Genomic DNA, 15,121 nt, shown 5'->3' with positions numbered 1-15,121 from the left:
CTGTTGTTTTACATGACATATAATTCAAGTTTACATGACATATCATGTAAATATCCATGGTATCCCACGCTCCATTTATGTACATTATATGTCTCAGAAATTTACACGTTTCGTTCGAACTGTGCATGCTACTGATGTTCTCCGAATCGTTAGCCATGATCCAGATCATACCAATAGCCATTGGTATCTTCCCACAGGCATAATCTACCCAGCTGTTGAAGTCATCGACCATAACTCCAACTTCGATTCCTTTAGTACCTCTGAGTCTGTAGTACTCGTTATGGAACGGTTCCTTTTCCTTCTAAGCGTAGTGACCCAAGCTGGATAGCTTGCTAAAACCTTTTTTTTTACTGCTAAACTTCGAACTGTGGGCCATGATCCTGGTCAAAGACGAAATAGCCTTTGCTGTCTTTTTACACGTTCAATCTTTGTTTAGAAGTTTAGCCGATTGTTGACCGTTGCGCTTGGAAGATATTTTTAATGTTCTCCGATTGCTAATTCAGCTTGTGGAGAGGCAGCTGCTTAGTCTTTAAGTGAACAAATTTTGAGTTATTTTTCTTCATCAGTTATGTTTTGTAACCTTTTAAATGGATAAAAACTTAAACTGTAAAAACCCTTCATAGTTGATTTGGGTATTACTTGGAAAACAATAATCGATACTAGTTTTTCTCATATGCCTGTTATTTTCGATTGAGAGAGGTTTGGCTAAATAGAGTTTGCTTGATCCGTCTCGCTTTTCTTTTCTTTTTCAGTCCCAAATTAACTTCAAGTTTCACATGAATCGAAAAAACAATAATGATAAAAGACCACTCCTCGCCATTCCATCGATTGCCATGGAACAACTCATGGATGATGTTCTAAGCGAAACAATGCAAAGATATGGAAAGTGTATGGTGACGATAATAATAATAGCTACCATTGACAGTGCAGGTGGTATAGTGACGATGATGAGAATGATAACAATGGTAATTATATACATGAGAGATGAGACCGTGAGCGAGAAGCGTGAATGAACGATAGGTGCGCGCTATGCAACGGCAAAAAAGGTTAATAAAAAAGACTATGTAGCAATTAGTAAGTAATTAACGATAAATTATAATAAAATTCGATAACAACTAACAAGCCACACGAAACGGAAGGACGCCACCAGTTGTAAATCATACTGTGCAATCCATCACAACTAGGAGGACAGGCTGAATAGGTCTTCGTTATGAGTATCCGGGTCACATTAAAAGTAAGTAGATTTATGATCTGACAGAAAGAAATGGAAAGAACATTAGAACAGTAGATGATTAGTTTTAGTCAAGTATCTTTAAGTTGAGTACCGACGAATTTAAATTGATACGTTCAAAATGGATACTGCTCCTGAAAGTTATGTAGGAAATTCAATACATTATCTTTTGTTCGTAGATGCTTTCAATAGCGTATGTAGGAGAATATTTTATAAAAAAGTAATGGAAAAACTTTCAAAAAGTTTCTAAAAGACAGTAGTAGATATGAAACGGAACTAAACATATTACTTAGTGGAGAACTCTGGATAGCAGCAGAAAATCCTGATCGTAAAACACCGGATTCAATTGCGAACTTCCCACTGGTTCTTATTGTTGATACGCTCATTCGAATAATGTAAAGCTATATCCTGTCTGTTTCTCTGAATAGTATTGTGTAAACATCTCAGTTTACCGCTAAGTAATCGGTCTTGGTGGCCTTTTCTTCCGAATATTTGAAAAGTCTGTTTGTTTTTGCAGACAATATTGAATTCTGCTTGGTTATTCAAAAAGAAAAGGCTTGTTTCAACAAGCGGTTGTCAGCCATATCGGTAATCGCGCAGCCACTTAGGAAGACTATGATTAAAACATTTTCTCGACTTTGTGAGCATGCAGCATTCTTGTATCTGTCGCATGATATACGAATGCGAAAACGATAAATAGAAAAATAAAGCTCTCAATTAAACCAACCTGTTTTACATTATTCCATCTTCAGAAATCATCAAATCGATCCAGTGTGTGAAGCTATGTCATGGTGTTAAAGAACAAAATCCTGTCGTTTGAGCTCGATAATCTCATGTCAAAGTGTCTAAATCTTAGCTGAGATAAGACTGAAAAGAAACCCAACCCGCTGTGTATTAAACTCAAACATGAACGTACCAGAAGTTTCAAATTTTATTTGCTGCTATCGCCGCTTCTTTGTGTCCTCAGACAGTTTTTCATATGGCTCAACAGTTACGATTAGATTCAATCTGCCAGTTTACTTGAAAGCCAAGCAGATCTATCTCAAATCAAATAAAAAATGTTTTGAAGGTTATGCTAATCAAAATCTCAGCCGATTACCTTGGCCATGAATTGAACACATCTATTGAAACATTAGCGATTCGAATTGTAAGAAAAGATATATGAAAATAGTTTAGTCCATACTTACACCACATGTAATGTGATATTAAATAGTACATTTTTAATTGCGGGAAGGATAACAACACGAAAAGTTTTGTAGAATTATTAGGCCAAATGCTTTAAACTAATTTAGACAACTCCTCCACACAAGATGGGTCAAATATTAAACGAACAATTGTCTTCACGATTACCTAACGTACGGATCAAATGTTACGACTTCAAAGATGTTAATTTTTTGAACTTTTAAGCACCGTACAAAACGTATCGAAATCTATATGTAAATTATCTCATTTAAGTGCCTTGTAAACCCTGAACAGTCTCTGAAACTTCTTTCAGTCAAAGGTAAATTAACCTTTCAATCCCACCTATGAGCTACTGAGCTCAAATATTCTTCAATCTAAAACAAATCAACTAAATTTTGACCCTTTTCATTCCACTTTCCCTGCTACCACACTCGAATCTACCATAGGCCCCCACAAACAAGAGTGTTTCTCCAAGTAGAATTTTACGATAACCTTAGCAGGCTGTGCAAGCTGAGTAGGCTTAGAGTCCATTTAAGGCGAGCAAAAAAAAACGTTCCAAAGAACGAATTCGAAGCTAAATCCGCGCTGAAATGAAGCGGACCAACAAAGATTTCAGTTGCTGAAACGTCACACTCTCCGTTGAAGAAGAAAAGTAGTATTCTGAATTTTAGGCAAACGATAAAACATAAGGTTAACATTTTCCGACATAAAATTGAGAAATATAGCAGTTAGTCTAGTGAGCAACTTTGATAGTGTATTCAAACCAGATTATAATGCTGACTGTCCCCCTGTCGCAAGAATGAGACCGAGATGAGAAAACGAATAGATAAATAAAAATACAGAGATAACTAGCTGTACTTTAGTTTCGAGTGACGAATGTAGCACAACCTTGACACAAGTTTTATTAGATTTTTATTATACCTCAACGTATTTTATAGGATGAGAAAACCCAGAGCTGCAAGGTGAACCTGTATGGCAAAGAAAACACTGGTTTCCAAATAAAAACCCACTCTCACAGAGCATATGACAAAGCAGGCGAAACGAACCGAAAAGTTGCAGCAGATCCGAATAGGTTTTGCTGAATTTACGGGAAAACACCCTAATGTAAAAAGATAACCGTTTTTATAGAAGAACGAATTCATTATTTCTATAAATAAATGAAGAGTCGAATAAGAGTCTTGGTAAAATTGCTTTAAATAACGTAACTAAGGAAACTAATCCCATGTCACTGAGCGATGGTTCAAATGATTTTCCATAACCAAATGTTTAAACTTTTCACTTGCAGTGTCTGTTTGATAGAAACGGATTATGCCTATCAAACACTGAGAAAAAAGAATGATCTCATGCAGGCGAAATTGAACACAGAAAAATTTCGAACAGCAAAAGATTTCAGGGCAAAATTCGAACATAGAGTAGACGCTACACCTGAACGCATTCGAATAATTTACTATATAAAAATTGCACTTTTTTAATACACCTACCATGATTTTGAGACAAGGCTGCTGAAATAATTTATTTCTCATCGTAATAGGCTGTTTTTCATCATGCCAATCCGTCATGAAACGGCCTACTTTCCTGTACTGAATCATGCAGTGTCGTAGTAGTCATCACGCAACAGATAGCAATAGCGCGATATTAAAAACTGAAAAGGCAATAGATGGCTTTCTTTCAGTGGTAGTAAAAATGAAATCCTGAAGCAAAGAAAGCTCCACGGAAGATGAACTAAAAACAAAAAGTTATCTATTCACATTACGCTTGATTTCTAATCACTACTTTTTCGGTCCAGTTTCTTAGTTGCAAATAATTTACGTTTTTCATTATTTTCCATACGTTTGGACAGTTATAGACTAGTATTCTTCCTTGCGCTTGTGTTTTAAGTTTGAGAAACGAACGTAGCGCGATCAGTGAGTGGAATGCAAACATCAGTGTCGCCGCTCGGCGGCCAGTGAGAGAAACTGCATATTCGAAAGGTTGTTATCTGTACTTTTTACCGCTGGCATTTTAGAACAATATAAACAGTCGTTACCCTATTCCACAATTACTATTACGCAACGCTTTTTTTCATTAAGCAACAGTTTTTAGTTTTGTAATGAATCATGTAAACACAACGATTGAATTGAAATTGAAAAATAATGCTGAGTGCATCCCGACATGACTACTGATCTACAAAATTGTACACAACTTGTTGCAGAACTCGATTTTTAGAGCACTCGTAGTAATTATTCAACTTGACTAGCCTCGTTAGATATGTATGACTCGTGCTGCAAAAATCATTCTGCAGCTTGATACGTAAACTACAATTTCGCCACAATGGCCTTCACGATTTCTATTTTGATAACCTTGTGTACTCGCTGCACACATGGAATAGCATTTTCAGAACGATACGTTTGATTGTTTATATGACTTGTGCCAGTAGCGCAACCAGGATTTGGCTCTAGGGGGGGTTTTATGAACTTGAAGGTAATGTGTTTTAGAGAAAGTGAAATGGGTATGAAAAATTCCGAGAAGAAAAAATTAAACATATTGCCAGATTAACATTAAAGAAAAAACGTAACAACATATGCAAACTTAAGCTTTTCTCGTCCACCCTGGGCATAAATTTTTATATAAATTCACAACGCTACTCAAAGGAAATCTATTGTAACTGGTGAAATTTTGCTTCCAAAAGTTTTCCGAAATATGGAAAATCTTCAGGTTTTAAAGAACATTTCATTCGTTATAAACATTGCCTCAGATTCTACTTTTTGGATATGAATGGGTAAACGGAATCTGATATCGTTTTAATCTACTTTTTTCGTCGATAGTTCAAAATTTTACCAAACCACATTAGGATAGCATTCGATCATTCTCCGTCTGTCCTGTTCCTTGCATACGTTTTCAAGTTTCTTAACGAACAGACTTATCTTTCAGCGCAAGTCACAGTAAAAAGCATTGCGATTTTCATTAGCAGTTGAAGACAAATTAACATTGCAGATTTCAAAGCATTTCCAGATTATAGATGAAAATTTGTGATTTTTCAGCTACGTCACGGAACCACGATCTCCCTTAATATTTCCAAGAATTGTTATTTGTTATCATTGAAAATTGTTTTCCGGAAATTCATGTGCTCTTTGGAGGTCATAAAATTCAGCTAAATGCTGAGCCAACTGAAAGATTTTTCTAAACATTGTATTTTGTACCGATCAGCTTTTCAAACGGTCCCGATATACATACATATCTGCATGTTTGTTTGGCAAAATTCTATTGAAAAACCTGTAGCTTATTTAAGTGCCAAACTCTTTAATTTAGGTAAAAAACACATGTTTACTCAATGGCTTAAACTCCCATTTTGTGTGTATTTTGTTTTCCGTGCTTCTTCCGGAATGTAAGATAGGAACAACCCCAGTGTCAAAACTAAAACCCCTGTGGTGTTTTTGTCGCCTAAGCAAACGTGATCGAAAGTGTGAAGGTTCATTTATAGACCCAATTTTTAAATTTAAAGTTTAAATATGATATAGCCGTTATTTGGGCGGGAAAAGTTGCCAAAGTAGTTGCAGTAACATACTCTTTCGTGTTATTAAATAAAAACAGGATGTCACACAGGACCCTGTTCCTCAACATAGAACAAAATAATTGTTAAAACAACTTACTTCTCCGGTGTTTGTTAATTTAATGTTGAATTTCAAAAATATATTCAATAATTCTTATGAAAATTTTCTGCTCTGGGGGGATTTGACCCTCAAAACCCCCCTCGGTTGCGCCACTGACTTGTGCACAAGATATTGCGAGAAAGTAGGGCATTTTAGAAACTGTACATAGGAGTGTGCTTCGTGAAGCCCAAGAAAACGTATTCGGTTTTCGCGTCTACCGAGTGAAATGTGTTCGGAATCGGTTTTTCGCGCCACATGTACAGATTGACCTGTAATTACACAATTTTTTGTCTGTTTTTGTCTACAGATATCTGTTATCACAGATCACAGATTTTTTAGATAAAACATATTTTTAAGATTTTAGAATATTTCACGAGTTAAGCACTCAATTTTGGAAGATATAAAGCTAAAATGCCATTACTCTGTTTATTTTTTCTCAAAATCTTAAGTATTTGAACTTTTAGAAGCAATTATGCATCTTTAAATTACTAATAATACGTTTGCAAAGGTTCTTCTCGATCTAAAAACATAAATTTTGGATTTTTGCACCACACAGATTTTTACCAAGATTTTTGGAGGTTGACCTAAGGTGAAAATCACAGATGAGATTCGAAAAATATGTGGCAACCAATGAGAATATATACCGAGGTGAGGAAGAAGACACTTAGTGTGCGTGACATCCGTGTACAGTGCAAAATGTTTCACTACTACAAGCGAACGAGTTCCCATAAGAAGCCATGTAAATTAGTGACGTAGTTATTTTTGTTTACGTTTTTTCTCTGTACTAATACATAGCCTTTGCTTCTTCTTCCACACCTTAGTATATATTCTCATTGTGTGGCAACACTGCGTCGAAGTGAAAAGCATTTTTTTTCTCGGTTTGACATTTCGCTGGGCAGTGTGCTGCGTGAAGCCCGAGTAAGCAGATTCTGTTTTCGCGTTGCCGAAGTGACATGTTTTCGGAATCGGTTTTTCGCGTCGACGGAGTGAAATTTGTCGCCTGAGTAAGCGGATTCTGTTTCCGGTCAATCACGAAGTAGCAACTTCGAATAGGGTCCTAAAGCCCTGTCCTAATTTTAGTACCAAACGATTAAGTTTAGGCCAGAATCACATGTTTACTCAATTTTTGTATGATTTTCGTTGGTTTACGACCTAAAAACATTTTTTTCGGATTTCTGGGATTTTATCACACCCTTTGGTTTAAACTCAAATTTTGGGTGTATTTTGTTTTCCGTGTCCCTTCCGAAATGTCAAATAGGAACAACCCCAATGTTAAAAAGATGAGCCCCTGTGGTGTTTTTGCCGACTCAGTGAATGTCAAACATGATCTAAAGTGTCAAGGTTCAAAGTTGAACCTATTTTTGTAATTTAATTTTAAATGTGATATAATCGTTATTTGAACATGAAAAATTGCTAAAGTGGTAGCCAGAACATACTCTTTCGTCTTATTAAATAAAAACAAGATTTCATTAAAAATTTTAGGACCCTATTGTACGGTCATCAATGCTTATGCTTATGCCTTTAACCCGTATAGGCCTGAGTGAGAGCAAAAATATTGAAACCCTCACCGCTCAGCGAATTCTTAACGGATTCAAATGATTTTTTGTCAGTTCACTGGCCCACATATCTAGTTTCTAGAAGTAGCCAGAGGAACTCGGAAATATTCTTGTGGCCGGAGTTATTCTGGTGGGTCACTGGGTCAAGTCGGGTGAAAAAGGGTTATTTTTTGGGACATGCCAAAATACCTTTATTTATTTTCAATGACAATCATTTTAATTTATGTAAATCATTGAGATCTGATGTTTAACATTATAAATGAAGAGTTTTGCACCGTTTAAAATATATCGGTTGTGGCTATTCGGACGTAATGCCCGAAAGAACCGGCTATAGATTTGTTGGATACTAAACCGTTTCAGTTCTCTTAAAGTAGGAATCAAACATAATTGTGCTCTAACAGTATTTTCGAGTGTTATTTCCATCTAAAAAAAACATAACTCGTATTGGCTTATTTTTTGGCTCTCATATAATTTGTACGGAGTAAAATATTGCTGAAAAACTTAAAAACTGTCGAACTTAAAAGGTTTTTGTCACTTATACGCTTTGATCCCAACTTGCGCTTCTTGGGGTTTCAAAGCAGACCAAAATTAACTTCTGAAAATAAAAAAAAATGGAAAATGATTTCAGCTCAAATTCAATATTTGTCATACATAATATGGATTGAAGACTTCCTTTTAACGTATATGTGGTGCATACAGAGCTTGCCATATATTGTTTTTAAATAGTCATAGTCTGGCCAAACCAGTGCTTCTTCAACAACTAGTCGATGTTCAGTAGAGTGTGCCTTATTTTTCAAAAGCTCTCAAAAACAAAAATTCGTGTGCTCTTCTGAAACCAAATCTCATAAAAGAGAAAATTCAAAATTTGAGCCAAAAATATTAACATTTAGCGGTGGCGCAAGCGACTTGAAGGTAAATTTTTAAGTTATAAAAAATGACCTTCATTGAAGTAAGCATAACTCTGTTATTTTTCAACCAATTTTGAAACTTTTAGCATCATTTCCTTAGAAATTAAACTAATAAAAACTTTGTAGAACATCAAACGTAACTAAAATCCAAATCAAAAGTTTAAGTAAAAAGTAGTTTACTCCTCATTTTACTTAAAAGTAATCTTTAATTGACCATAACTTCATAAATACTTAGACAACTCCAAATCTTTTACCATGTTTTTGAACTTTAGTTGTTTTCAAACTGTGCATACAACACATTTCGCCTAAAATTGTTTTGACCAAGTTATTCAATAAAAACTGCATAAAACGTGATTTTTGATCGAAAAATGCTAATTTCTACAATTTTTGCCAGTTGAACATTTCAACAGTTTTCTCATTTGTTAACCCTTTGAAAAGGACTTTGCTATAGTTTTTAAATAATTTTGATACACATTTTTTTGCACATGTTAAAAAATATATGCACTTTTCAACTCGTAATTAAAACAAGATGCTTTTTAAACTTAAGTTTTATAGAGGAAATGCAATTTACGACGGAACAAATCAAACAATCCAAAGAAATTTGATTTATTTTATTGAAAAATCATGTGTCTTTTGATAAATAACTAAGTCAAAACCATTTTTGAAAAAAAGTGTTGTATGAACAGTTTAAAAACATCTGAATTTGCTCCTAAAACATGCAAAAAGATTTGGAATCAATTGAGTATTAATGAAGTTATGGTCAAACAGAAATGAATTTTTTAGTTATATGAGGAAAAATTAAAAAAAAACTATTTTTGACTAAGACTAGTTTCGATTTTAGACTAATTTAGTGTTATACAAAGTTTTCATAATTTTGAAGATAATGGTGTTAAAAGTTCCAAAATTGATTAGAAAATAACGAAGTTGTGGTGAATTCACTGAAAGCCATTGTTTATAACTTGAAATTTCACTTTCAAGACGCTTGCGCCACCTCAAAATAATAATTAATATTTTTAGCTCAAACTTTGAGGTTTCTCTACCTCTATGTGATTTGAATTCATTAGATCACACGAATTTTTGGTTTTGAGAACTTTTGAAAAATGCTGCACCCTAATGTTTAGTCGTGTTCAAAATCAAAGTTACGTGCGCTTGGCTTTCGAGGCTCCATTTGCAATATTTTTTTTTATGTTTGTTTCCTGTTCAGAAGAAAACGTTTTTGAATATATTTTTGCCGATCGTGCTATACCATTTTTATATTAGGATCGCGAGAATGATGAGATTGCTCTCCCATCACGTTTTGAAATCTTGTCAAAATTCTGTCGTCTGTCTAGGTACGAATAGGTACGCATTTTACACCACATTTGGATATTGAGTAATTCTCGCTGAGTCCGGCCCACCATTTACACTTGGTCTTTCAAAATTTTCAAATTTATGCTGATTCGAAAGCATTAGGAAAAACACTGTAATCGGTTGGTCAAGTTGATGGACCCCTAGTTACAATTGAAACAGTTTTTGAGGACCCCTTGATTTTTGACAGTTCTTGGCTCACTCAAACTGCCATAACTTAGAAATTTCAACAACTTCTTAACAATAACATGGTTTTGAAAATCGAAAGTATAAGAGCTTCGTTTGTAAAAATAAAAATATTTGGTGGCCATATTGAATTTAGCCACCATATTGGCCTTTATAAAAAAAAAACTAAATTTCCATGGTGATCTGAACCATTTTAATACTTGTTAAAAGTTTTTGCATCATCGGAAAGCTAGTTTTACACAAAATACTTAAAAAATCAGAGGTGTTTTGTTCAAATGAATAGTTATGTGTGCTTTTGTAAAACATTTCGTATCGTGCTAGTGTAATTAATGACCAAATAAATTTACGAACAAAAAATATTATGTTGTGCAAAATCGCAGATTACTTTTGATTTTAAGAAAAACATACACTTCTGATTTTTCCATAATTTGTGTAAAACTAGCTCTGCTTTTGAATGCTGCGAAAACTTTTAAAATCGGTGTTTGCGAACACCATGAAAATTCAGTTTTTTCCGATGAATTCTAAAATGGCGGCCAAATTCAATATGGCCGCCAAATATTTTTATTTTTGTAAATAAGCTGCTATGTGAGTTTTGTCAGTTTGCATTGTTTTTAGGTATTGCTACAGATGTATGTTATATATGCTCGAACCAATAAAGAATCACTGTATACGAACTTTATAATGTAACAGAAACAATGCCATAACTAAAATCGGCATGAGTTACTAATTGGCTACAAATCTGACTAGAATTGGGTATTATCAAATAATTCATAGAATGGTTTCGTGCAAAGGAAACAAGTAGGGCCATCAGCTTATTGAATTAGTTATTGACCTATAGAACACTCGTCAGACGTTGGAAATGTATCGTGAATTGTCTCACTTACGGTATTTGGCCTTAAATATTGAAGAATTAAAACAAACAATATGATACTATCCCAACCATTCATTCATCTCCACACAAACGACTTCATTAGTTTTGTATTGAACCCTCAAAAGATTTTCACAAACCGCGAATCCCACCTTTGCGCCAAAATCAATTGTTCCATCGCTCAGTCCAATCGGAAGAAAAAACTAGGTCGTTCCTGAAATAAAAGATGAGATATTGATTAGTTTAAGTTATAAATGTAGACAGTTTAAGGATACATTAACGGAAGATTAGTAAAAAAATCGAAATGCACAAACCTAAAAGCAAAACCTATCATAAATGTCAGTTTCCGGAATCAGTAAAACAAAAAGTTATTCTTCAACCATCATGGGTGGACATAAATCCAAAAGAAAACCATCTTCCCTCTTCTAAATCCATATCTTACAGTCCGACAGTTATGCACTGAAAGTATCTAGAAAACGACTAAGAGATAAAATAAGATACTTACGTAACGCATCATGAAAGAGAGACAGACCTTCACTTGCTTCAGTTATGGTTTCAGAGAACATTTGAATGTGACAGCTCAAAGTTTTAACAAAAAATCAGCATTTATGTTACCTAAAAATGTATCATTGCGTTAGTTCATATTCTCATTTGTTCAAACTTAAGTTTACTCAAGCATTTTCGAATTTGATTCCGTTCTGCGTTGGACTATTATTCGAGCGTATAAACCGGAATTCGAGTATAGTGTAGTCATTTCGGGTGCCATTGAGTTTCTAAACAGATTCGATAAAAGTAGCCTTAAATCTTAAAACTAGAGAGTAAACATAATGGAAACAAATTATTCTGAACGATATATTGCGATGAAAGTTAAACTTTCATCAATACGTTAAACAATTCTCAAATTTTAAAAACACATATACAAAATTTTAACTTATTTATATATGGATCAAGTTGAATTGGATATTAAACAAACAGTTTCTGATACGGCTGATACTTTTAAGAAACGAAAAATTACATCGTTACACCTTAACTGAGTAGAAAAGTGAATAGTAGACATCAGTTCGGACGTTTGTTATACAAAATTAACCATGTGAAACTCGTTTACATTTTCGAAGAAAAACATCATGATTCTAAAATCAACGAGAAGATTCAAACACGAAGTAGTTTTTAAAACAAACGCTCCGTTTAGCTGTTTTTATAAACCTTCAAGTAGAAATATAGTCGACCCCATTTTCCTACTAAAAACATCTATTCCATTTATTTAGAAATAACTTACGAAAACCTTTAAATATAATGAAACAATTCTCAAAACAGTTCAATCCATCGTTGTAAACAAAACAAAAACTCTTCTTAAGATTTAAATTAAGACATAATCGAAGGAAGTAAAATGTGGCTGACTACCGAAAAACAAAGAGCGTACACAGAAAACGAGTAGTCACAATAAATGGAAGGGAATCAGCAAATGACCAATTTCTTACGAGTGTTATTAAATGATAAATCCACAATTTTATATCGAAGTTTATCGAAATGATTAGGTTCCACATAGCATTGAATAACAAGAAGTTGTTCAGATTATTCGAATTCTGTTTCTCATCAGCTCTATCAACATACCAAACAGTGCAGCGAAAAAGAAAAATAGGAGAGAAATAACAAAATTATAGCGAAACAATAAAGACAGAATGACATAATTTAGCGAACTAGAAATAGCATAACTGTAAAACAGACAGAACATGTCACAGCCAACTGTAAATATACTCCCACACTAGGTTGCTGTGATGCAGCGCAGCAAACAAAAAAAAACGTCTACACGACAAAAACAAACTACTCATGTACTTACCGAACTTAAGTTAGTCTATATCGTTATCATTTAGTTTATTCAATTGAATTTATATGCATTGAAGTAGCATGAAAAGCCTATTGTATATACTGTTATATAGTTTTAAATAAAAAAAATATTGAAATTAGTTTGTTCAATTTCTAATGAGAAAGAAAATACCCTACTTTAAAAACAAGGCCTATTACCAAATCTGTATGAGATCCTTACAATTGATCTTTTGAATTTATGATTTCTATGCACGAAATGAAGCGTTTTAATATGACTAAAAAAACTGTATGGTATCCTTACATTTGTTCGTAAAATTTTTATGCAAAATTATATTCAATTCTTACAACCACTGGTTAAGGCGCAAGTAAAAACGTACCAAATGACAAAAATGAAAAGCCGTTAATTTTGACAAATCGACAAAAAACTGAAAACACACAGCTGTTTTATTTGCAAATGTAGGACAGTAACCGTGTAGATGAAATATTAGGCCGTGTCGATTTTTGCAAATTTTCTAAATCTAGATGGCGGTAAAAAAAAAAACAAGATGACTATTTCTGTTGGGATTATGCGTCAACATGAAACATGCACAATTTCTCTTCAAACGATTGTATAAAAACGTTTTTCGCTGTTTCCGTTGCAATTTTGTGCGATTTTCAAGTGACCATTTTTTGGTATTGCATTGCTGTTTTTAATACGGTTTGATGCTCTCAACTGTTTAGACAAACTAAAGCAAAAAATCTTCTTCAATCAACTCCTTAGTCTTGAAAGTGCGTTGAAGCATGATAGTTCCGCGGGGCATGATTGGATGCTTTTTGTACATTATAAAGAAGCTGTCCTTTAATTATTTGACGTACCTGCAGCAATAAGTGTTCATTCAATAAGGTTAACGCATTTAAGTTAAAAAAATCAGGTATTTGAACTTGTGCAACTATATAGCGTCCAGATATGTTGAAAAATATTTTTATTTTCAAATTCTCGTATATTCGAACTTACCTATTAGAGTTTCCAATCCCGGGAACATTTCCCGGGATACCCGTTTTCCGGGAAATGATTTTCTGTTTCCCTGATTTCCGTATTCCCCGGGAAGCTCTATTTCAATAAAGAATCGACCATCTACATTCAAATAAAAACCATCGCACAATTTGCTGTTAAAATCATACCTATAATTTTGATTTTTATTAGTTGTTTTCCGCCATCAAACACTTATTGAAAAATGCATATATTTTCGACGATTTTTTTTTTTTTTGAGAAAGTTTATATGCAATACAATATAAAAGATCTTCTGAGGGATTTATTTCATAATTTGGTAGGGCTATTGTTCATTCATGGTTTTCAGTTTTCATGTTTTCTATTTGATAGTTTTTATTTTAGTGTTCGAAAAAAACTGATGGAAATGAAGATGCATCAAAGCCCATATTTAAATTTTCAAGAGCACAAATCTGGAGAACCAAACACCCGTTTGAAATAAGAACTCATGATAATAGATACTCCAGCTATTTAGTGGAATACCTATAAGTAAATGAAAAACCGAATTTAGTACTATACCATTTAATTCCACTAGAGTCTGTATCCTTTGACAGATACGCGTATTTCGACTTTAATCTTCACCTCAAATGTTGGCAAAAAATAATTGAACTTCTTACGATTTGTCTAGAATAACTTCCACATGAACTTTTGCTTAATTTTATAAACTTTTTTATTTTAAAGCCAACCAAAAATTTAAGCCGACAGATTTTTTTGAGAAACATAAATAAATTACTCACAGAGAAGAGAAATAACCGTACAAATGCAATGGTCTAAATATACTATACACAAAATATTCTATATTCACGTTTGACGGGGTTGGTGGTCTGATGGCTACCGCTTCTGCTTCATATGCAGAAGGTCATGGGTTCAATCCCAGGCCCGTCCCTTTCCTCGTACTTTGTAGTTGTATATCTCTCACTTGCTTCTATCTTCCATTCTAAATATATCACACTCAAAACTATTCGTTCATAGCAAACGCTAGAACCAGAGACGGACAAGAAACCGTTTCCCTAACGCTTCCTACTTCCACGCGCACGCCTTTCTTACGCCTGATACATAGGCAGTCTGCTAACCACAAAAGCAAACCTCTCTGCCATGCCTTTCCCCCAATCCATACACTCCCGCATGAACTGGCGTAGATGCAGTGGAATATACGGTCTATGTGGGAGCCAGTTCAATGCATCATCAATTCCTCCCCCTTCCCCTCATTGGTCTGCATTCTGACGTGGCAGGTGCCATTGTTGCCTAAAAATAGAAGATCACCAGCACTTATACACTGAGGATGCCTGTTAGTCCCAAGCAGTCATTCGGTTGGTTCCTTGTGTAAGTGCAGCTGATCTGGCGATACTGGAGTAGCATCCAC

General features: G+C 34.3%; 1 protein-coding gene across 3 annotated transcripts in view; it reads left to right on the top strand.

Annotated features, from left to right (window-relative positions):
• Nucleotides 1-4,938, top strand: part of LOC5568022 (small conductance calcium-activated potassium channel protein) — an 806,025-nt gene extending 801,087 nt beyond the window's left edge. For all 3 annotated transcript variants that reach the window (XM_021853723.1, XM_021853725.1, XM_021853724.1), the window contains one exon: nucleotides 926-4,938. The gene's annotated coding sequence lies outside the window, so the exon portion shown is untranslated. The remainder of the gene's footprint in view (nucleotides 1-925) is intronic.
• Nucleotides 4,939-15,121: the final 10,183 nt, after the last annotated feature.

Source organism: Aedes aegypti, chromosome 3 (genome assembly GCF_002204515.2).
Source record: "Aedes aegypti strain LVP_AGWG chromosome 3, AaegL5.0 Primary Assembly, whole genome shotgun sequence".
NCBI lineage: Eukaryota > Metazoa > Arthropoda > Insecta > Diptera > Culicidae > Aedes > Aedes aegypti.
Note: the sequence above shows the minus strand (reverse complement) of the source record. Positions and strands in the feature narration are given on the sequence as shown.